Raw genomic sequence first — 12187 nt, 5'->3', positions numbered from 1 at the left:
GAAGGCTATTATCTCAGCCCAAGCTTCCAATTTAGCCAAGATCACCCTCCCAAGTAATCTTACAGAGAAATCCAGTAGATAAATAGGGCAATTGTTTGCCAAGGCACTCCTGTCACCTTTCTTAGACATGAGTACTGTTACTGATTCCCCTCAATGAATCAATAGGGTCCTTGTTTATACCAGCTCTAAAAACATTTGTAATTGGAGGAGCCCAAAAGTTGGAGTTATACTTAAAATCATTAATAAGGACCCGATCTGGTCCTGGTGCCTTCCCGGCCACAGAGCTAGGAATGGATTTGGACACATCCAAGACCGTAATGGTCTCGCTGAACTTTAAGTGAACGAATGGTGGCACAGGAGAATCTATTGGGAGTGAGTGCTCCACCCCCAATTTATCGCGATCAAAAATATTAGAAAAGTGCGCAATCCATTCCTGTTCTAAAATATAGAATTCTATACTTGGCATAGTTCCTTCAGCAAATAAGGGTTGATTTATGATCTCCCAAAAGGCTCTCCTGAGTGGGCAGCCTCCAACAAATTTTCCCAGGCTCTCAGTCTAACTGTAGCCTTTCTTTTTTCTACACCCTGTACATAATCTTTCCTGGCAGCTCTAACAGCTACTGGGTTACATGGGATCATATTAGTGACCCATTTGAGAAATTCATAAGCATTAGTACGATACAAAATAAACCATGCCTGGGTGGGGTGGTCGATAGGAATCTTGTCTATGGTTAACATACTAGAGACAGATTTGCAAAGTGCTATAAAACCATCTTGGATACTAGTAGAAACAGTGTTTATTGAAAGACAACTCAATATATATTAATAGTTACTATGGACCAGATCTGGAAAAAAGAATTAGGGTCAATTTGTTGCCATTTCATTTGCACACCCCTGTTAGGAGTATAAATTATAAGGGAGTTTTCTCTGTGCGTGGAGCAGGATTGCAGAAGGAGGGAAAGGCTAAAGGTGATTAAATGATGGTCATTAAAAGGCGAGGTACACACCTAATGATTCCTCAATATGAGGGTCAAATCATCAGAAAGTGAAATATGATCAAATGCACTGCCTTTACCCAAACCAACAAAAGTAGTTCTATTCGCATAACGACAGCCATGTAAATCTGTGCAGTGAAAAAAATTATAATACAAATTAATTGAAATATATTGAACAAAGTGGACTGCAACAACTTTAAAATCTGATGCCAATAGTTTAAAATCAGACCTTACAGTTCAAGTTCCTGATGGCAGTAAAAATGAGGACTATCAGAACCCCCATTCAGCCAAACTGCAACAAAAAGACAACCATCAACATGAATAGGGTCAGTAACCCAAGTCTCTTGACAACAAATTATAACAGCAATATGAATAAAAGGCAACCAATTCTCATTTCTTAATTGCAAACTTAATCCTGCGATGTTCATGAAAAGGACTTTGAACTCATGCTTTGCAAGTGTTCAGAGTTATTGTTAGTAACAACTGGAGCTGCAGGCATAGAGATAAGATGAATGATCCAACAGGGTCTATGATGATTACTGCCTGTGGGTTTAACAGAGGAAGGAAGTTAAAAAAGCCTTAGGGGAGTGCACATATTTTAGATTGTTGATGGGAAAGATGGGCCAAACGGTATAGCATAAAGTGAATGAGATCACAATATTTGAAATTTAGGACCATGCAGTCCCTGCTCGAGCTTCTCGGGGTATGGCCCACCCATTCGACCCTTCAATTCATCATCATTTTATTTACTAGGTCAGGCTGGCACTCTAAATTCTGTTTACACCAATGAACTGCTTTGTATATAAGGCTTTAACAATCTTCATAAGTATTCCCCTCTAATAGGGGGCTCCTCTAGAATGATCACATATGGTGTGCATTCTGGTGGCAAATGAAGGTCAACCAGGTGGCTCTGTAATGATTCCGAAGGTAAAGAATCATACTGGGCCTGAAGGTGGGGCTCTGTAGTCACCAAAGGAAAGGGACAGCTAGCATCATATGAATTAGATAACTGGGCTCTTTCAGGCTGCTCTTCAGGTGGTAGTTACTTGACCTGTGAGTTGGTTACCACTCACGACTGAACTGCTTGAGACTGTGCAGTGACAGTACAACTAGCCCTTCTAACGCAGTGTGATGATTTGTTAAGGGACTCAGTCAAAGATTCAATCTTATCCAACAGGGATTTAGAAACCTGTTTTAAAACTCCCAGAGAGCCTCCAATCCTGTGAATAGTGGTTTACAGCAAGCTTACAGGCCTGCAAGCATTTGAGCTAAAAGCACTAGATCCTCACTGTTAGTTGTGGTTTGCTGGGATAGATCAGGTGTTAATAATGCTGCACCTTTATCTTTATGGGGCTGGCTAACTTGCCATTAGTTTATTTTAGAGAGTGGTTTGTTGTCATTCATGACAGTGGCAACATTTGATAAACCAAGGTCTGTAATACTTGTGTCGTGGAACGCGACACAGAGATTTTTTGCTTTTCCCTTGTTCTGCTTCTACACTATAGATGACGTAATAGCTTTGTGTATGTTAGCATCCCAGGTTTTATTAGAGTCTATGGAGGCCACCTCAACTTGTACCTTAGATGAAGGTATTGGAGGGTCAGTAATACATTTCTGCACAGCCTCAATTCGGTTTTCAACCATATTACGTTCTGAAGAAGTACCGCCCATTGCTGTTATAAGGTAAGCAATGATTGAGACAGAGGACCCTGAACCCTTTTCTCACCCTTATTAACTGACAGACTGTTCTTCCCCATGGATCAAGAGCAACTGGGATATACTTCCTGATAGGGTTTGGTAAGATGCTTCCCCTTTGCAGAAATCAAGAAGGCACCTTATTCTGTAAGGCAAAGCAAGAAACAAAACAGGAACAATAATATAGGGGGAACAGGCACCCACCTTACTGAATGTCCAGCTTCTGGCGGCCCAAGGTAGAGCTGAAACAAACACTTTGCTCCATAAAAAGCAAACCTAAGAGCTGTGGTCCACCCCAGCCTTGTCTGTTTCTGGAGGGGCATGCCCTTGGCTTAGGCTTAGCCTGGGTGATTACTGTGCTAGGGGAGGTAACTGGCGCTTATGAAGTGCTTGCTGGTCCTATGCCCAGGGAAAGGCTGGGAGTTGAAGTCCCGGCTCAGTCAGGGCCATCACTTACCTAAGAGTCACTGTGGGTGGGGGAACCTAGTTCAATGTACTAAACAATCAGTTAACCAGAAAGAGGGTGAGTAAATCACAAAGTGTAAAGACTATCCATTTGTTGGGCAATGCAGTGTTTTACAGGTCACAAAGGCTAATGGCATACAGCAGCAGTTACTTTCACATATGCACTCTGACAGAATAGTAGGCCTGCAACAAAGTGCTTCTTACTTGGGCCTATCTACCACTTTTGTGACACATTAGAACTTTTTGGAGATACAAGTGCTGTTAGACATCTCCATCTTCCCACAGGGGGTGTTCTTGTGGTAACCAAGCTTCCTTCGCTTTAAAGGTGAAGACTTTGGTCTCCTAAGCTTCTCTCTTCACTGCAGCAATTGTTAGTTCAGCCAACGACAGTCCCCCAGAGAAAGCCAGGAGGCAATGTCAGAAAACCAGGAGAAGCCATCTATGAGTAAGCTGAGCTGCTGCCCCTGGACTGTAGCCCTCTGCTTCAATGGCACAACACCTTCAGCAGTAGCCCCAGCACTTTTTTTTTACCAAGGGTGGCTAATATCTGGCTTATCTGACACAGACTTTGGTTGTTCTGTCTTTGGGCTGTTAAGAGACAGGTGATTAAAGAGTGAATCCTGACGGACTGAGTCTGAAAACACAAGTCTTTCTCTGACATTCAGCATCCTTTCCTGAGCCATATTTAAGTCTTTCCCAATACTATTGATTTAATATTAATGACTGAGAGACATAAACAACTTACAGTAGATGACACTGTGTGGAACTCAAGCCAAGAATGACAACTCAAGGGCTACTGGACCATCGCTTACGGGGCCAAAGGGCAGGCTCTGTACAGACAGCTCTCAAATGCTGAATCTTTTTAACCATGTACTATGGCATTGTCCTGAGTTCATGGGTGGAGATTCAAATTAGTGCTTTGTCTTAAAAGGATACAACGTTTAGTGACTGTTCCTCATACTGCACAAATGTCTCTTAAATTAAGAGGTAAAACTGTGCACTAAGCTCTTGGAAATTAGGTTGACTACTCTGCTGACCCATTAAGTTCACGTTAATCAACAAGGATATATTTCTATGAAGTGTATGGAGAAAATGATTTATACAATTTTGGCAAATGTTGACTTGGCCAATGCCTGGAAGATCCCTTAATTTGTTATTTTAGTCATGTTGTAAAGGTGTTTGCTTATAGAGACTGGCAATAGTTATGAGCTGTTTGCTTTTGAATGGATAGTTGCAAACAATGCCACATTGTATCCACATTTTACTGTTAGTCAGGGTGCAACCAATAGTGCTTCATATTGCACTTTTGTTTACAATATAAATGGTACTGTTGCAACAAGGTTCAGAAGCATCACCAAGATTCCACCTTTTATACTTGGGCAACATATTATATGGTTTAGTTTTAAGCTAATCACCTATTAGTATTGCCAACTATGGCCAAATCCCTGCTATTTCTAATTCATTAGAATGTCAAATGAATTCCTTCAAATTACCATTCTTACTGTGTTAGTGCTTATGTTTCATAATTTTCCAGTTCATAACCCTACTCAACTTGAGATTCATTTAGACAGCTAAATCTACTGGAAAATCACATTTCCTGGCAAGTGTTTAAGGTATGCTACATGAAGGAGACTTGGCTAGGCCTGGCTCTCAGAGATATCTCCTGCCTGTTGATTCATCATATTCCATTTTATTAGCTGTAACTAGGTGCTAACAAAACTTCAATAATTTGAGTTGCCACCCCCTACTAGCCAGATGGCAAATAGATCTCTTGATAAGTGTTGCTGCCTAAAATCTTTCAAGAATTTTCAGCTGATGACCCTTCATGGAATTAGTAGGAACTGGTCCAAAATAAGGATGGTATTTACTGTTTTCTACTTTTCTAGAAATGGGCCATGGTGGTGTAACACTCGGTTTTCTTCATGGAAGTCTAAGAATGTCCTGAATGACTGGAGAATGCTCAGACTACTGAGTTTCTAATTCGAGTTAATGGCTTGATCAAGTGCTTTACAAAATGTTAAAGGTACTGGTAAGTAGTTTCCTTTTATAACTAATACTTACCTTTATGTCTTAATGATGTTGGTAAAGGAGGAAAAATAAATTGTGCTCGTCACCTGATTGAAACAGCTGCTAGAGATTTCAATAAAAATAAAATCCATTTAATTAATAACCTGTATGAGTGAAATGCGGGCCTAACTAAATGCTACATTTTAAATGTGTAATTTTCTTTTAAAACTTTGCATGACCTGCATTTGCTTGGCTTGCTCAGGTTGCTAACTTTGTCAAATTCCAAACTGCTTTAGCTCCGCAGAAATGTTTCAATCTTGACAGGTGCATTGGCTTTTTCATGATGCAAACTTCCCAAGCTAACAAAGAAAGTTATAATTTTTATTCATTATTAACCACGTCACCTGCATCAGAATCTTAAAACGTGCTAGACTAATCTTAAACTTGCTTCTTTTGGAATAGGCTTCTAGTGTGAAGATGTGTAAGAGCTGAGGTGATTAAATATGAATATGTTTAAAACTTACATGAGTGTTTTTTTTTTTCAGAGACCAAGGTGACTAGGAACATTTTCTGATGTTTCAAGTTGTTTAAAAGATTCTACAAAATGTATTTTATGTTTAGAACTCTCTTTGTTTATACTTGCCATCTCAATGGAAACTTTTCCTGTCTCACTGTGTTATCGTCATTGAATTCACTGACTGCACAGCTTATCTGAAACATTTGGTATATTATCATGTTATTATGTTCTGCTATAATAATTATCCTAAGAAAAGAAGAGGAAGGTTTCTTTCTTACAGACTTTTCAGACTTGCTCAATCTATTGCTCAAAAAGTTTGTTACTGAACTCATTATGAGTTATAAGAGTTGTATTGGCTGGACTGACTTTTAGACACTGTTCCTTTTGCTAATTTATATTACTTTGCTTAATAGTCTCTGACTGAGATGTTTTTGATTTGCTGAGATTTTAGTGTTTTCTTTTGAGACACTCTTCATGAGTAACTCAACTTTAATGCACTTTCCTGATTTAGAATTATAGAATAAAGATCAGATTATGGGACACACTTTATGCTATGTTCTGTAATTTATGCTTGACTAGTAAAGAATACAAACTATGAATTTATCATTAATAAAACTTTGAAAATGTAACCACAATTCTTATTATTGGGTCCTTAGAAATAGAGATTGATTAATGTAAATTGTGTTGATTTAAGATTTGCAGTTTTCATTCCTGTGCTCATTTCAAAGGCCCTTTGTTGGTATCTTAGGCGCTATGGACATCTTTAAGTTTAAGACCCATCTGTTCTTTCACACGGCCTTACTATTCTGAGAATCTGTGCTAGGGTGTGTGTCATAGTTTTATTGGGTGATTATCAATCTGGATGAGGAATTGTCTGTCCCACTTTTTTCAAAGTGGTACATAGGGGAATTACCTCCTGGTTCTCATAGCCTTACTAGGCCTTTCAACCTCACATCTAAGGGATGTATTGCTTCTAACTTTAAAATAAGTAAATTCCTCCTGTTGCATCTCAACTACTTCATTCCACATAAGCCCAATGACTTTCTAATGTTCGGAAGAGCTAGATAAGAGTGCTCCGTATGCAGACAGACATGCAGATATTAATCATATGTTGGCTGAAGTGACACAAGTTCTGGGCTAAGCTTACTGATTTTTCTTAACTCTTTGTAATATGTCTGATAGTATATCTCTCAAGTCTGTGACAAAGTAGCCATCTCCCAATCCCTAAAGCAAGCCCCTCGTTAGTTGAATTAAGCCTATCTTGGCTCATGCTGCTCTTCATTTTTGCTCAATAGGTGCACAGTGAGTGTCTTTTTGGGGTTTGCTTTTAAATTACTGTAGGGAAACAATCCACTGAAAAACATTGTCACAAATGTTGTGTACTCAAAATACCAGAATGAAAAAGTTGCGACTACAAGAAAATCAAAAAATGCTACTCTTATAGGGCAAAGGTAGATGTACTGGGAGCAGTGACTATGGAGCTGCTAAAGTAGGGGGAGAAGACTTTATGGTGATATGGGCTAGAGCTGAAAGGCAAGTAAGGAGTTTTGGGGTTTCAGTCAAGGTAAGCTTCAGCAGATTGATAGAGTTTGAAGATTGATAGCATTAATGGATAGTTAGGGGCTTTAATGTTCTGGGAGGGGTAGCACTAAGGATTAGTTCTGGTTTTTAAGGTTCACAGATGTGAAGCGTAAACATTTAATAAGGGGCTTAGGGTTGAGGAAAGTGTGGGGTTAAAGGGTAGTAAGGATTTTTAGCACTGATAGAAGAATAGCAATAAGGTTTTTTTTGTAGGTTCTGGGAATAGTAGCATTAAGAGACAGTAAAGATGTTCAGGGTTCAGGGAAAGGTGTGTAAAGGGATAGCAAAGGCTTTACAGAGTTCAGGGAGGAGTAGGCTTAAGTTGTAGTAAGGGATTCCTAGCATTCGAGGAATTTTAGCATTAAGGAGGAGTAAGGGTTTTAGGGTTCATGGAAAGGTAATATTAGGGGTAGTGATGGTTTCAAGGCTTCAGGGATGTGAATTGTTAAGGGATATGAAGGAGTTCTTAGGGTACAGTTAGGTACATTTAAAATGTGTGCAATAGAAACAGCTTTTAGAATTCAATATGTTTGCAATTGCAGTAGGTAATTATGAACAAACACAGCAATAATACCTCAAAAGTTTCATCTCAAACTAAGTCTACCTTACAACCTTTATTGTGTCCAAGACAGTATAAAACATAAGGCAAAGGGGAACTCTCATTCATGCTTGGATGTTTTTCAATGACGGGCTGGTGTTTGGTGATGACAGGGCATAAAAAGTATCACATATTTTAAGAGTGAATTATGTTTTACAGCATTTACTATATAAATAATTAGAGATTGGGTACTGATAATGAGCAATGGTGCATCAGAAAATTAATGAAACTATCCACAATTTGATTGATAGTTACACAATTTATTGAAAAACATTTAATTGAATGAAAGATCCAAAACCTTTTTTGTTTCAATAATACCTCATTGTGCCTCTCACATTCCTATGTAAATGTCCTTTTTTAAACATATTTACTTAGAAATGTTGATTCTACAGTATTAACCTTAAGAATAAAATTGAATGTCATATTCAATGGATCCTCATTCTGCTGTGAGGTCTAATGTATGTAAGTGTAGACTAAACTGTTCAAAACGTGCTTTCAGTAAACATTAAAAGATCTCAGCTCTACCTTCTTTCCCGAATATCACACAACACTTACTTGTTATTTCCTCTGCTGAGAGCTCATACTTTTGTGTATTTGAACCCACAATAATCAGCCAAAGATAATGAGAAGGCAGAAGTGCAATTAATCATTATTAGAGCTCACGAGGAATAAGTGCAAAAAGTGTTTGCCCCCTGAGTCCGACTCCACACAAATGCCTACACACACATATGCACACACACACATACACACACGGGTGGCTGGCAATAGGCATGGGCAGTGTGGGCAGCTGCCTAGGGCCCAGCGCCTGTTCATAGCTAAGGGGCTGTGCACCACCTTTTACAAACCTTCAGTGTTACGAGGCTAAGGGAGCAGCAGTGGTTCAGAGCTAAGAGGCCCACTGGAGGAGGGCCCCCTCCCCTGGACCTTTCAGTCATGGGGTGAAAAGGCATCAGAAATCTAATCACTGCATCTGCATGATAACAGCATTGGATAGGTCCTTAGATGTGAAGTAAGCCCTGCCCTTGAGTGAATGAAAAGCAGGGTGTATGGCAGGGCTCACAACAAAAGAAAGAATAATGTCCAATTAACTAGACTGGAGGAAAGGGTTGCATCATCAAACAAAATTAAAAACACTTCTTTAAAACACAGAATCATTTTACCTTGGTACATGGGATTATATCACTGTACTGAGCTTTATTGGGTAAAAGTGGGAGTTTTTAAACAGGAACTGAGAAACATTGCTGGCCCTGCCCTGATGATAGTGGTATTTGTCAACTAAGAGCAGGGCCACTGGAATTATGTGTAAGAAAGTAACAAATTAGGTGACTGGGTTTACTAATTTATGCAGCAAGAAAAGGCAAATTATTTGGAATAATACGGCACATTTTGTGATAGTATTACCTCATTATTTTGTCATTGATGCAAATACAGCAATAAGCAATATAATGGTGATCAGTTAACCTTTGTGAAGGGCTTTCTACTGAGCAGCGACATTTGTGGCTGTGTTTTTAGTACATTTGATCTGTTTATGCTAATAACAAAACTGTTTTTTTTTTTATTTAAAAAAGTTACAGATTATGGAGCAGATGCCATATGCCGCAAATGTGACAAATCCATAATAATGTGGAAAACACAGTAACGATAAAACTGAATAGTTCCGGTGGCATTGACTAAGAGTCATGTCAGGGTTCCTGTGTACCCTATATGTGAGCTACATTTTTTTTAAACATGCAGCAAAATTACAGTCTATTACATCAAACAAATGAAGTTTGTACAGCACACCCCAACTGCATGTATTTGAATTTGTTCTGATGTGTGATAATGAACAAAATAGGGGTTGGTGAAATAAGCATTTTCCTAGGATCACACAATTTGGACAAGCAGGGAAGCAGGGATTGATCCTAGATTTTACAGTTTTCCCTGTGTGTTAGAATGGGGTCTTTGGTTGGCAGTCAGATTAGCCCCGTCCAAGCAAGGACCCTCACTCTAGTCAGGGAAAGTCACACACAATCAAAATGATCCTGTGCCCACCCTCTGGTAGCTCGGCACTGAGCAGTCAGGCTTAACTTGGAAGGCAATGTGTAAAGTATTTGTGCAATAAATCATACAATAACACCATATAGCACCACAAACATACACCACACAGTGTTAAGAAAAATATATAATATTTATCTGGATAAATACAGGTCAAAACGATTAAAGATGCAATAAGTAAATGTTGAGATATCACTGAAAAGTGATATAAAGTGTTGTAAGTCTTTTAAAAGCAGACAAAGTTTCTTTCAAGCACAAAGTACCTGGTTTGCGTGAAAAATCTCTGCAAAGAACCACAGAGGAGGAGAAGTGTGAAAACAAACAGGTGTGGGTCGATTTCTCTGGCTACACATGGCAATGCGTCATTTAGTTTTCATGCAGGGGCGGCTGTGTGTCAATTTCCGGTGCTCAGTCGTGGATCCTCTTCGGGTTGTGGGGTTTTCAGACGCCCGAGGACGATGCGTGGATTTCCTGCGCTGGCAGGACGTAGTCACAGGACCTGCGTCAATCTGGTGGGCATTGCGTCAAATTTTCTACTGCACGGCAAGCTGAAAAATGTATTTTATTAATTAATTAAAACCATAAAAAGTTCCTTCCACATAAAATTTAACAAAACAATATTAGTGCAATAAGACATTTATAGTACTACAAAAGTCGTGCAATGGAAGTGATATGATACAGTCTACAGATTTGGTTTACCCCTACTTGAATCCGATTGTTAGTACAAGACTTTATTACAGCGCTAGTTGAGTACCCTACAATTCGATATTAGTGCAATAAAACATTTATAGTACAGTAGAAAGTCGTAAGATGAAAATGGTATGATACCTTCGACAGGTTTGGTCTACCCCTATTTAAATCCGATTGTTGGTACCAGGCTTTGTTACAGCGCTGGCTGAGCACCCTGCAATGCTGCCTAAGAACCTTCCACTCTTTAAAATGTTCATACTGAATTAAAGGATTTTGTTACCAATTTCTCCCTCCTTATGACTGGCTTGTTTCAAGAGCCAGAAATTTTGAGTGAAAAAATTTCCAAAAATTTAACCAGCCTAATATTCAATATGGTATTTCGTGGATTAAATGCTTCGGTTAATGCTTGTCTACAGGATCTGATCCCTAAACCATTTAATTCTTTTTTCAAAAAAGTGTTCTTTTGGCAGCCAGGGCTGGGCAGATGCAGACCACATGCACCAAGTTTTCTTCTGCCAGGTGACATAGACGGCACTCCTGGGAGTCTACTCACTGCCCCTTCTTCCATTTTGGCAGAAGGTCTAGCGTTAGAACTTCACCCAGCCTGAGTCTTCAAAAGTGTTGCTTGATTTTCCGTGAGTATGGGCCAGCCATGAGTGGTGATTCTTTAAATTTTTAAACGTTTTATAAGAGTTAAGGATCAACCCACTATGCGCCCTTTTAGCCAGAGCCTCCCTATCTTCTAGCCAGCTCTGTAATTTGCTTGATTTATTCACTTGTTAAAAGCTGGGGTGGGGAGAGACTGGTCCCATACCTCACCTAACTTCAGAAGACTCTTACTTTTTTCTAGATACCTTAAATAATTACAATTCCCTCTTTCTGAGATAATTTCCTGCCAGGCTAGATTAGCTAAAGACCCTTTTGGAGCATGGCTCAATTTATAGCAGCATTTGATGTATGCTGCAGGCCGGACTAGTGACTGCTTGATCAACATACATTCCAGTCTAACCTGGGCTGGCGAAGCACTCCCTGGTAGCAGAAAAACACGCTTGTATGTCTTTATCAGTAGCTTGTCCAGGAGACCTACTTCCATCCCCCTCATTATTTCGGTCCCATAGGTCAGGGTTGGAAGTAATTTAGCTCTCATTATGGCTGTTAATAGATTCAGAGCATGACCACTGTTTGAGTTTGATAGCTTGCAAAAGGCGAGAGTAATTGCCTGCGCCTTATTTTTTATTGCTTCTTTTTGTCATGCATAATTACATTTGGCATCGACCACGACTCCTAGGTATCTGTCTGAACTTACTTCTTGTAGGGTTTTCACATTGAAATACCATTTACGTTGGCTAGTGGGTCTACGATTTAAGCGATCATTTTAGATTTATTATGTTTGATTTCTAATTTGTTGCATATTCCTCTAATTTGTTTAGCAGTTTTAAATGCCTATTCTGGTGTTACTAATTAGTAATAGATCATCTGCATATAACATATTAGATACTTGTTGGCCACCCAAGGAGGGAGAGTGAAATGCTTGATCGTTTAACATTGCGGGGAGATCTGCTATGTACAGATTAAACAGTGTTGGGGCCAATACGCAGCCTTGTT

The sequence above is a fragment of the Pleurodeles waltl genome, chromosome 4_1 (assembly GCF_031143425.1).
Source record: "Pleurodeles waltl isolate 20211129_DDA chromosome 4_1, aPleWal1.hap1.20221129, whole genome shotgun sequence".
NCBI lineage: Eukaryota > Metazoa > Chordata > Amphibia > Caudata > Salamandridae > Pleurodeles > Pleurodeles waltl.
Note: the sequence above shows the minus strand (reverse complement) of the source record.